This window comes from Agelaius phoeniceus, chromosome 1 (assembly GCF_051311805.1).
Source record: "Agelaius phoeniceus isolate bAgePho1 chromosome 1, bAgePho1.hap1, whole genome shotgun sequence".
Taxonomy (NCBI): Eukaryota; Metazoa; Chordata; class Aves; order Passeriformes; family Icteridae; genus Agelaius; species Agelaius phoeniceus.
Genome location: NC_135265.1, coordinates 5,766,913 through 5,779,412, shown reverse-complemented (window position 1 = coordinate 5,779,412; position 12,500 = coordinate 5,766,913). Strand labels below are relative to the sequence as shown.

The 12,500-nt window shown below is 41.3% G+C and overlaps 1 protein-coding gene across 4 annotated transcripts in view; it reads right to left on the bottom strand.

The window, feature by feature from the left end:
• Positions 1 to 12,500, bottom strand: part of LOC129118645 (sodium channel protein type 5 subunit alpha-like) — a 218,246-nt gene that overhangs the window by 84,116 nt on the left and 121,630 nt on the right. The gene's annotated exons all lie outside the window — the stretch shown is intronic.

The window sequence follows — 12,500 nt, the reverse complement described above, 5'->3', positions numbered from 1 at the left end:
TTTCTATTTACCCAGAAAAAGTGGAGAACAATGCTTGATTTTACCACTGGCCTATGAAGAACAAGCAGGGAGACTGATGCAGCTTCAGCTCTATCTTCAGGAATGGGTTGAGTTGAGGGTGTTCCCCCTACCCTGAATGTTTTTGTGGTATTTACAATAAAGCTGGGGGCTTTACTGACAGTTCTTCTCTTCAGGGACTGAACTTTATGTTTCCCTGCAGTTTTGGTGTGCCTGGTGCAGCTGTTTGAGCAGTGCAGGGCAGAGAGGTGATGCTGGATGGGAGCTGTGCTCACCTGTGTTTGATGGGGTGGGGAATGATCACCCAATTTCTCACTTCAGGGTTTAAAGGGGTATCTGTGATTAATGGGGCAGATTCCTCAGTCCTGTTCTCTTCCCTTTGCACAGGAGGGACCAACCTCTGCCTCTCCTCATCCCCAGGTCCTGCAGCACCCCACAAGCTGGAAGAGCGAGGTGCCCATGTCCTTGTCACTTGAAACACAATCCTGGAAACATCAATCTGAGGCAACCTGTGACACTTCTTACCACAACCTGGTGCTTGCCTCATGTTTCCAAGACTTTTTCATTTGTTATTCACCTACGTGCATGAAACTGTGCAGACAAATTGTACCACTCCAAATCTGGTCAAGAACTGTTGAATTTGGATTTCTTTTGTTGCTGATGACTTTCAGTGTTATTTTTTTTTTCCTAAGTATGTTCCTTAGAAGTATTAGATGATGAGTCTTTGGAAACCAAATGTTTTCTTGAAATTTCTGAAATTCCAAGTCTCCAAATGCTATATATGAGGAGGAAGAGAGTGTGAGTGGAGTCAGATAAATTCTTCCCACTACTGGAGTCATGGCATAAAAACAAACATGTTCCTGCAGGTTTTTCATCAGATATCAAAACAACATTAATTCACCAGAATAGCAAGGGCTCCATCAGAGCTGCTGTGGACTTCTCAAAGCACTGTCTAGACAGACAAAACGTGCTGTGAGACAAGTCCAGTTGAAAACTTCTCCCAGCAAAACCAGCTGTGTTCGTGATGTTAAAGGCTCAAGGTACCCCAAAACCACCAGGGAAACTATGGAAAGTTTATTGTTTGCAAACCAAGAGACAATTACCCTTCTGCTAAGTCAACAAAAAGTGTTTGGCTGCCCTGCTGAGGAGGATGTCAGGACAATCAGAGAGCAAGACAGACTGCACAGTCTGGGGAGTCTTTGCTGTTGCTGCTCCCTGCAAGGAGTGATGATCAATGAGAAACACCTGCATTACCCTGGAATATTTTCACTGGCTGCATGCAAACAACAGCTGCTCTACCGATTATACAATGAAAAAACCCTCTAATTTTGGATGCTTAAGATCTGCAGTTTCTACCTGAAGACCAAATCCAGCCCTAGGAGGCTCACATGGAGGACACTGCCCAGTCCAGGCAGAGTGGGATCCCTGGAATCATCCTTTTACAATTTAGATCCTACACCTCCACAGATCCTCATCCTCTTACAATTCAGATCCTACACCACCACAGAGAGGGGGACACTCAGTTGTGACCAAGGACTGGGCTAAGTTTTGCCCTCAGTCATCTCAGGGCCATCGTGTCCCTTGGGCAGTCAGGTCTGGAGATCAAGAGAAAGAGGAAATTCTCATTCACACATGGCAGAAAACAGCTGGGGAAAGGTAAGAGCCAGGGAGAACCAAAAGGATAAAAAATCCCACATGGAAACAGAGTAAAATTGAAAGAAAACCAGTGACAATGGGCACAGTAATGGCTCCCTGTGGCCAATATATTACAACAAAGAAAAATCACTATGAGGGTAGGCCCAGAGACTCGAAAATTAAATCAGAGAGTCAAGAAATCATTAATATTATCTTTCCCCCCACTTTTTTTTTTTTTTAATTTCAGGGAGAACATGGTTTCCTTTAAAAATCTTACTTTCTAATCAATTTCCCAGGTTTAATATTTTAATTTGGGTTCCCTCACAAAATCACACTTTCCTATTAAAAAGTAGGAAATGTGAAAAGGATATTGAAATGTGAAAAGGATACCTCTACAGTGAATTTGGGAGGTGTAAGGAGGTTCTGATTTTGTGCATTTTCCAAGTGCAGATTCCTGGAAGGGCAGAACAAAGTGACAGAGCTGCCTGCCAGCCAGGAGGCCCCCTTTCAGAAGAGCTCCAAAATCTCAAAAAAGCTCCAAAAAAGATTTCTACCAGTAATTTTGCACAGTGTGAAATCTCCTGCCTTCACAGCACACGGCTGGGCTTGTGGCTTTCACAGACTCCTCTTGTAGAAGCCCCATGACCCAGAAGTGGGACAAACCCCCACATTTCATTAAAGAAACAGGAGGATTTAGCAGCAGTGGGGCCAGTTACATCTCCACAGTGAAAGCCATGCCCTGCAAGGCGGGAGGTGCTGACACACACACACCTCACTGCTGTCCTAAAACGCCACCCATTTCATCTGCCAGCACCTGCTCCTGGGCCCCAGAGGGTCCTCAGTGGTCAGCCCCTCCCCTTGGGTCTGTGGCTGAGCTGTGGGTAATTCTGCACCTTTCTGAATGCTTCCAAAATTCCCATGGAGAGATCATGTTACAGTTACTGCAGCTGCCAGAGATCTGCAGAGGGACTTGGGACAAGGGTGTGGAGTGATAGGACAAGGGATGATGGCTTTAAACTGAAAAATGAGAGATTTATATTAGACATAAGAAAGAAATTTTACACTGTGAGGGTGGTGAGGCACTGGGAGAGGTTTCCCAGAGAAGTTGTGACTGTTCCATCCCTGGAAGAATTCAAGGCCAGGTTGGAAGGGGCTTGGAGCAACCTGGGATAGTGAAGGTGTCCATTCATGTCCATGGCAGGGGGGTTGGAATGAGATGAGATTTAAGGTCCCTTCCAACATAAGCCACTCTTTGATTCCAAGGCAATGAATCCCAGAACTGACCAAAATGGAAGAAAATACATTTTAGGTAGAAGATAATTAAAGGAACAGCAGATTTGATTCATATTCAATTAGAACTAATTTAAACATGGTTCCGGCTAAGAATGACCCAAACAAAACAGGAAAAAAAATTAACACATTAATCTGGAGTCAAGAAAATAGAACAAAAGGGACTTAAATAGTAGCAAAGAAACAAAAATAGTAAGAGAGATGAAAAATCAATAGGTTTGGTTCTCCTTTCCCTTGTATTGTTTGCAATAATATAAAAATGATGAAATAGATCTATATCTATTGGAGATTCTCCTCAGTAAGTGTGGGTCAGTCAGTTTATTGAATTTAAAGAAGTTTAACACAGTAAGACACAGATGAATGGAATTTCAGAAAGATGAAGAAATGTGGAATGGTAGCAGGAGACCAAAGGCAGGAATTCCCTTTGAAGGAATTTCTTACTGTTCAATAAGACTCCAAAAAGCAGGAAACTGGTATCTGACCCTGTGTACTACATTTATTTTCCAAATGCATTATTCAACATTTTTCCTTGGGAAGCCACAGACTGTGTTGCCACACATGTGCTGGGTGGAGAATCCAGATATGAATGTGCACTGTACATGAAAAAATAAATTCCAGTGTCTCTTAAATATCATACACCTGCTAAGAAGGTTAAGTCTGTCATGACTCACTGGTTGTTTCACATATTCTTTTTAACAAGATATTTCTAGAGGCAACTGTAAGAATGAACAGCTCACTGCTTATTTTTGGTGAAGGAAAAAAATATTTGTAACAGTATTTTTTTAGAAAAAAAGTGTAAGATGTTTAGGAGTCATGAATAATGTATTAATTTTGTACCACCTGGTCTATTTTAGCATTAAAACCTTGCCTTTCCCTGAGCACATGTTAGGAATAATTCTGTTGTCATTACCCTTTCAGTGACATCCAGACAACTCGCACTGTGACATTAATAAAAAGAGACACATTTAGTTGTACCTACCTTTGCACACTCTTGCCCAATTAAATTTGACTCAGTGCCTTCTAGATTTTAATAACTACCCAGTTATTAGCAAGAACTTAACCACTGACAAACCCCTACTTACACTACTAATCAAGGACACATGTAGGACAGAAAGTGGGCAGGCTGACCCTACTCATGCCTGCTACACCACCTGCTACCAGGGCTGCAGTTTTCCAAATAATATCTTAGCTTCCCTTAGAATCTTCACAAGTAAAATATCTGTGAGAACATAAAACATACATATGGTGTATCTTATTAAAAATATTCCATCGTGTCAGTAGTTCCTATCATGGAGTCAACGCTTCAACAATGGTTTTAGAGAAATATCTTCGATTTGGAAACACAATTAGAACAAAAGGCATGAGGATGGTTTACAAAGGGTTGGGTCAATTGAAGTAATGTATTATCATTCTTCTTCCTTCATATTTCCAAGACACCTCACACCCATAAATGTTAATGGAAGAAATGGAAGATAGTTTTGTGTTCCCCTATACCCATGCCTACAGAAGAGCACTAGCATTGTTAACAGATTTTATTTCTCTCTGATATATCCCAGTGACTAATTTATAGATCAAGAAGCAATATTTATAATTCTACTGATGAAAATCTGCACCAAATGCCAAAATCTGTCACAGTCCACTAATGAATCTGCTTTGGACTACTGCTTTGGGAATTCCTTATGTCACTAATAAATTAAAAAAAAAAAAAAAGTTTTAGTCCACTTTTTGTTTTCAGCCTCCTTTGAGCTTCATCCGAAGCAAAAGCTCACTCCTCTATGTATGCCAACTCCTACTGGGATTTGAGCTAGCTGTGTTTTCAAATATCTACCTTTCTGTGGATGAATATTGCAGGGAAAAAATTGCCAGATTTTAGTATATATTCAACACAAACACCATGTAATACCTTGAAAACACACTTGTCCCCCTAAGATGCAAGCTCAGATTTAGTCACCAAGTGCCAAGACTCAACTCTTCAGAAGAAACAACTGAGCCTGTAGCAGATACAGACTCTCATAAATCTGAAGTGACAGAAAGAAGCAGATTACTTTTTAGAAGAAGGTTTTGAAAGTAGTCACTCCTATTTATTTTCAGGTGCATTTCCTTCACATATCTGGGGGGAAGCAGCCCTAAACCTCCCAGATTTGAGTAGATTCCACTCAATCTACCATAGAATGACATCTTGAAAACCCAGCAGTCTTTGATGGCCCACCATAAATACAGTGAGATTAATTTCCCCAGACTTTTTAGCACCAGCATCCAGTGTTATACATGTAGTAAATATGTATAAATAACTATATATATAATTGTTTATACGTATATTATAAATAACTATAATTTATTTTATTGGGTGGGATATATCCACCCAATAAAATAAATTATAGTTATTTATGTGGGTGCTGATAAATCATACAGCTTTTAAAGCCTGGAGTGTCAGGCAAAAGCTTTGTATTTCAAGTAGCCCACAAGAGGGTGGAGGCTTTCCATCTCTACTAGGAGCCATCAGAGGCAACTGGACTGATTGATGGTTGGTGTCAGGATTTATTTTTTTGAAGCATCAGATGATGCCATCTGTTTCTGGGGGACATTTCTTTAACCCTGAGGATGTTTAATACTTAAGCAGACATAGCCAGATTCTTGCCCAAAAGCATCGACTACCTGAGTGCTCTGCTTCCCAGGCACTTCTCAAGAAAGGCTGGATAATGGGGAATACAAATGGCTAAAATTGCTCTGGGACACACAGAGTGTTCAGGTAGCTGGCATGGAAATGATGGAGGGAGAAGCTGGGAACGTGCTGGGGTTTATCTGCCTCCCTTGGAGGTTTGAGCTCGGCAGCATCACACCAAATATTCCCACTGCCAGATGAGTAGGAGCAAGGAGGACAGCAGTGACATGCTGACAGTTGTTCTGACACCACTTTCTTTGTATCCCCAGCTGAGCTTATTGATGGATTCTGGGCTGCTCTCCTGCAGAGCCACATGTGACTCAGGAAAGGAAACTCATCTCCCTTACATAAGTGCCCGAGCTGATGAGACAGACTCAAACGACACTTCCACTCCTCACTGAGGATCCCTTGGGCTCCCTGGCTTCTTCTGGACCCTCAAACTCTCCTTGTTGCCAGTATTTCCCAGCTCTTGTTATGGCTCCTGCAGCTTTCTGATCAATCCTCCTCCTCCCTGGTGCCCCATGTGCCCTTCGCTCGCTGCTTTGCAGATTTTGTCTGTCCTGACGATGACTGCTCCTGACGTGCCTATTCCTGCCTGTTTATCTGCTGGCCCTCTCAGCTGATGTAACCAAAACACAAATGCAGATTTCCAGAATGTTGGGAGCTGCTGAAAGAGCAGATAAGGTGAACAGCATCATCCAGGACGTGAGCAATGGGGTGCAGAGAGAGGGGAGGGAAGGGAGTGTTTGTGTGAGACTTGGGACAACCTGAGCTCTCTTCAAATCTCCTGTGGCTTCCCTGCTCCTTGCAAAAAGCTGTTTTTCCACAGGTTTCACATAGTTGCACCTTATCCTCTCTTCCTTCCATTGTGCAAGAAGTGGAACCTATGGACCCCAAGGAGAGTGTGTGCTTAGAGGCAGAAGTACAACATGTAAAGCTTGAGGACACTGCAGACCTCTACTGTGATTCCAAAATTAAAAATCTCAACCATAAATGTTGTAATTTGGGCTGTAATACCTTCTTCCAAAACCTGCTTTAATTTCCAGCAAGCAGATCTAATCTAGTTTGATTTGCAATTAGAAGGCACACAATATTTTAAAATTGCACTTCATTTCTATTAATAATTAGATTCAATACAAATATTACATATTCCTCCAAGGAGATTAACCTTTATTCACATGGTGGACGTCCTCAGTGGCCCCCATGAGTAAGTCATGTTTGTCATTAAATGCAAAAATAATTACTTGATTCATGGCAGCAAGTCTTGCTGGAACCCTTGAGTTAAACATTTCTCTAGGGATAGACAGTAAAACCCACAAAAATGGGGCTTTGGTATTCTATATTTGTATATAATTTGAAAAGAAAATAAGGAGATAGCTGGAAGAGGGCTATCATATGTCATCAGAGTTCCATTTGCATTCATTTCTTGGCAAAGGTTGTCTGAATTAAAGAGGCCTTGTACTTTTTGGGGTAAAACAGCCCTTCATCACCCTTTAAAAAGTTTTATAGCCTTGAAATTCCGTGGTTTAATGCTTCCTGTCTTTTAAAAGCGTTGGGGTTTTGATGTATCTTCCCTCAGTGACAGCCCTATCATGTCAGGCAGAAATACAAATCTCCATCTGAAGACCACCTTTGACCATCCTAATATGTTTTGGTTGTCTGAGCTCTTGAAATGCAAAATCGTAATCCACTTTTACCCAGGCCTGTAAGATGCTATTTTGCTATTACTTCTGGTTTTACCACAAGGGATAATGATAGTTCTCTGTACCCATTTCATTTAAACAAAGAGAAAATCTGACATTACCATAAGCCTCTTTCAAGCCCAGACGTGATCTGCTGAGAAATCTGCAGTGATGGAGAAGCATCAGCATTGAGTGAGACAGGACTTTATGGATACTCCTACACTAATAAATTAAATGTGTTCAGGGATATTTTCTGGCACTGAGGGCAAATGCAAAAGAACATCTCAATCTGTGTTATTAAACTTCTTCATACTCTGCACTGATCACAATATTCCAGCTGGGATAGACCTGCACAGCTCCCATACAGCTGATGGATTCCCACAGGGTGGGGAACCAGTTCTCCTTCACAGGTGGCCACACAGACTCACTCTTCAGTTCCTCATTTAGAGATTGTGGTGCTCAATTATTGAAACTCAGTAATTAATTCTAGAAAAGGGTTTATAAAGAAGCAAAGCCCCTGTGTTGAAGACCATGCAATCCAAATATCATCCCTGTCTCACACATTTCAGCACTACACATTGCTGCTGCACAAGCACACACAAAGCTGCCTCTTTTGTGGTTTTTTATCTGTTTTCTTCACTCTAAACATTGAATTAAAGGCAACTTTAGCAAACAAAACAAAAAAAGTATTAGATAGACACATGGGACCCAGTGACACCTTATATTGCTTAGGCTCTGTTATTTAGGAAAGTGATTCAGGGCAGGGAATTGCTGTGAATTTCTTATCATAGATTAAGCTTCACATAAAGCTGTAGCCATTTCTCTTCCCCACCCAAACAATCCCCCCAATCCCAAATCTCTCTCTTGCACATCTGTCAGGCCAGGATCTGTGCTAATTGACCCTTCATCTTTCTTGCCTTTCTCCTCCTTCTAAGCCATTATTCCCATCCAGGTTGCATTGGTGGTGCTCAGGACAATGTTCTCATGGTCAGAAGGGAGGCTCTTGTAAATGAACAGGATGAAGTGGAAGCACCCAGAAGTTCTGCATTGCTCCCATTCATAGAATCATCTCCTGCTTTGGGTTGGAAGGGACCTTAAAAATCACCTATTTTCAACCCCTCTGCACTGGGCACAGAACCTTCCAGTAAACCAGGCTGCTCAAAATCCTGTAATTTGAATTTTCTTTCTTGCCCAGCTGCAGAACTGTGTCTGTCAGAACAGCTCTGGTAACACATTTTATCAACAGATTTTGTCTGTTCAAGAGGGAAATGGGGGTGAATGACTCCTAATGAGGTTCTGTTGGTGTCTGACCAGCTTGAAAATCCATTGATTTTAACCTGATGGAGGTTTGGTGGGACTTTCCCAGTGCACCTCTTCAAGTATCCTTTCCTACATGGAATTGTAGAAAAGGCATGTAGGCAGGCACAAACCTCTTCCATCCAAGGATGTGACATTTCCATATTTCTGCCTGTCTCACGAGCCAGATTATAACAGAAAAAACATCCATAAATACTTCCTGAGATGTGGAAGCAGAAAAGAAAGACAGGTTTCAGCCACATTTGACTTTTCAGAGAAAAGTTTCCACTGAGTTTAACCAAAGTGGTCACTTCAAATCTCATCCAAACCCTGCTGAGCAGCTCTGCTGCCAGGCACTGAAATTACCATAGGAAAAAACAGGACCAGAAGGTCCTCTTGGGTCAACATATCAAGCCACACGGGGATTTCTACAGCTGTTTGCCTCCTAGGATGTCAGGACAGAAATACGTAGTTTTAGGGGCTATTTAGCCTGATATATTTAGATTTTTTGGGTGGTAAGATATTTTATGACTTCACAGACTCCATTAACCAGATCTGACTATAAAGGCACCTCCATGTAATTATTTCAGATGCAGATGTTCACAGTGACTGATACATATGCTCTCAAGCATTTTCTGCTGGTAAGCTACTGGATCATAACATAAATATTTAAACAGGGCTGAGTGCATGACCTTACACTTTATATTTCATAATTCCATGCATCATGCATTAATTCAATAATGGTTATGCAATCCTGCCTACAGGACAGTGTGATACCCTAGAAATTGGTTGTGCTTTCTACCTTAGTGTTCTCAAAAAATGTCATCAATATTTTTCTGAGTGAATGGACAACAGGGGAAAAAAAAGAAAAAGGCTTGGACTGATCCTAAAGGAGGAATTCCATTCTTATATTCTGCTTTTAAGGAAAATTCTTAAGGTATCACTTTCCTGGTTGCAGACCCTACATGTTCACATGCTTGTGGCTCCAGCAATGCAAGAACCACCAAGGAAATGCAGCAGTGATTTGCCAGCTTGTGGTGGGTTGGGGAACAGGGGTGGATGTGCCATGGATGAGCTGGGATGTGTGAATGGGACAGAGGTGAGGGAACAGCAGCCCAGAACTCAGCCCTGAGGGCCACTTAATGCACTGCAGCTCTGTGGGTTGAACACTTAGAGATGCTTTTTGGCTCCTGCAGCCCAGCTGGAGCAGGAGCAGAGGCAGCGAGCGCATTTCAGGCTGTCCCTCCCTTGGTGGCACGTCAGGAGAGGCTGGCAGGATCCATCCTTCATCCTGGTGGCCACCAGAGGGTAAAAGTGTGGCTTGGCCAGCATGTGTGACACACACCCAGTGAGCCTGGGAGGTTGTGCTGCCTGTGATGGAAGTGTCACTTTTATTCATGCACGTTGTTAGCACCCTGTCACAGACATGTTTTCTGAAAAATCCTTCTGCTAGGATTTTTCTCCTGAGAAGCTGAGAGGCCTCAGAGATGAAATGCAAACAATGATTATCTGATTGCTTGGAATGTGGTCTGGAGGTTCCTTGCCAACAGGTGCATCTTTGACTGGTTCCATGTGGATTGTTTCTACTTGATGACCAATCAACAGGTCCAGCTGTGTCAGGACTCTGCTCGGTCACAGGATTTTATTATTCATTCTTTTCTAGCCTTCTGATGTCTCCTTTCTCTTTTCTTTAGTATAGTTCTAATATATCATTCTCTTTTAATATAATATATATCATAAAATAATAGATCAGCCTTCTGAAATGTGCAGCCAAGATTCTCATCTCTTCCCTCATCCTGGGGACCCACAAACACCACCACAGCACCCAGCACACACACAGCTGTCCCCTGAGAAGTGGCTGGTGTCCCATTGACTCTGGCCAGAGCAGGGGGCACCAGGACCTGCCTCCTGTCCCTAATTCTCCTACATCATCTCAATGATTCCTGTCTTGGTGATTTTCCTTGTTCACCTCAGTAACATAAATATACCTTAAAAACATGTTAAACCCTTTTGAAAACTTAACAAAAAGAGTAATTATTCACTTAGCTATTTCAGAAGCTCTCTCTTACAAATGAGGAAGACATTCTTATCATCTGTCTGGTTTGGCTTTACCTTCTAAAGCAGCCTCAGTGACTCTAAAATTCCACCTGGCAGTAGGAGCACAACTTTATTGTGCAAAAAGCAGTAACACTGCACATCATTTTCCAACTATATTGTAAAGTTTAGCTCCTTGAAGATGATTCACTCACCAGCTGACCAGCCTTAAATATAGTTTTGTGTGGCATTGCACACAAATTGTCCCAGACATTTTCAGGATATATGAATACAACCCAAAGACTAAGGATATACTAAAATTCCTTTCAACAACTGGACTGCTCTATAACACAATGTTGCCCAGGGCACTTACTAAATTTCCTGGCTCTTGACCATTCCTTTGAATTTTCATGTTAGTGAGGCTGGATACGACCTGCAAACCAATCACTGAACATGCCACAGAATTGCAGTGGCTGTAACAATTTCAACACCAGTTTGCAGACTTTACAGGAGTTCAGGTGCAAGTTTGCTCCACAATCCTCAGACTTGCAGTTGGGAAAGAGACCACAGACATCACCATAAGGCAGATGAGACAGATAAAAGTATTTAATTTAGATGCATGCACAGATATGCTACACCAAGATTTTCTCCAAGCCTCCAGATACCATGGAAGAATTTAGAGTCCAAATGAGATACAGCCTCAGGATAATATTCTTTATCAGAACTGACTCCTGAAACTCAGAGGAGGAAAAAGGATCTCAGCAAGTTAAAAGAGAGACTTTGCTGGCACAGATGGCAATGGAGTTACAGGTAAAAGTTTATGCACATGAGTATTTTTACTTGAAAGGGCTTGTGGTGCTTTTAAGCTACCAGAACTTTTGGATCTGGTGATGTTATGAGAGTGAGCTGGTGAGTTCAATCCACTCTTACTGAAGAAAGCAACAATTTTTATGGTGCCAGAGGTGTAAGATGACCTCCTCTCTACCTGCTAATCGACATCATGAAATCTCCATGTTGGCACTGGATGAGTCTCATGATTCACAATCTGCTGTTCTTTCACTTACAAATAATTTCCTTCTTTTTTTTTCTATGAGAGACCCAAACACAAGAATTATTCCTCTTTATCAGTCTTTGCCACATCCTTACAGAACTGTTGGCTGAAAAGAGTAAAGCTAGCGATTTTCTCTTTCAGCTGACCAATAACTTCAGCTTCTCCATGCAGACAGAGTTTTTCAATATCTGCTTTTACATCTGGGACAGTCTCTTTTTTTGAGCTCTGAAGGTTAAATATACGTAGATAATGTTAATGCAGTCTCTGCTGAGACAGATTTCATACTTAGCAGAACTTGTGCACACTAATGAGTGTTAATATCTAAGGGTATCAGATGTTGCTAATTCACATCTTTTAATAATCCATGAATATTTCAAATGTTAACATTTTCCCCAGAATTAAACACATATTATTTCCAGCTTTCATCATCATACACAGAACACATTGCTTAATGGCAGGGGGAAATTAACTTTCTAGAGCTCAGGCTAAACTCTCCTAAAAGATATAATAAATAATGGTTTTTTTCCTAAATAAAGAAAGTAATATTCTGCCCCTGCTCTTCTAATCAAATGTAATTAAAAAAAATTTATAGAAATGGTAAGTCATAGAAAAAAATGTAAATAATTTCTCACTTTCTGAGTAATTACAGTTTAGTCTTTAGACTTTTATTTTAAAAAACCCCTTAAAATATACTTTGCTCTTGCAATCAACATTTTCATGTGAAAATAACTGTTAAAATTTAAGGTAATGTAAACAAAGCAACACACTTTGCTTTTTTACAAGCTTTTTCAAGAACTTTTCTACCCCAGCAGCCGAGTACCAAAACATTGGG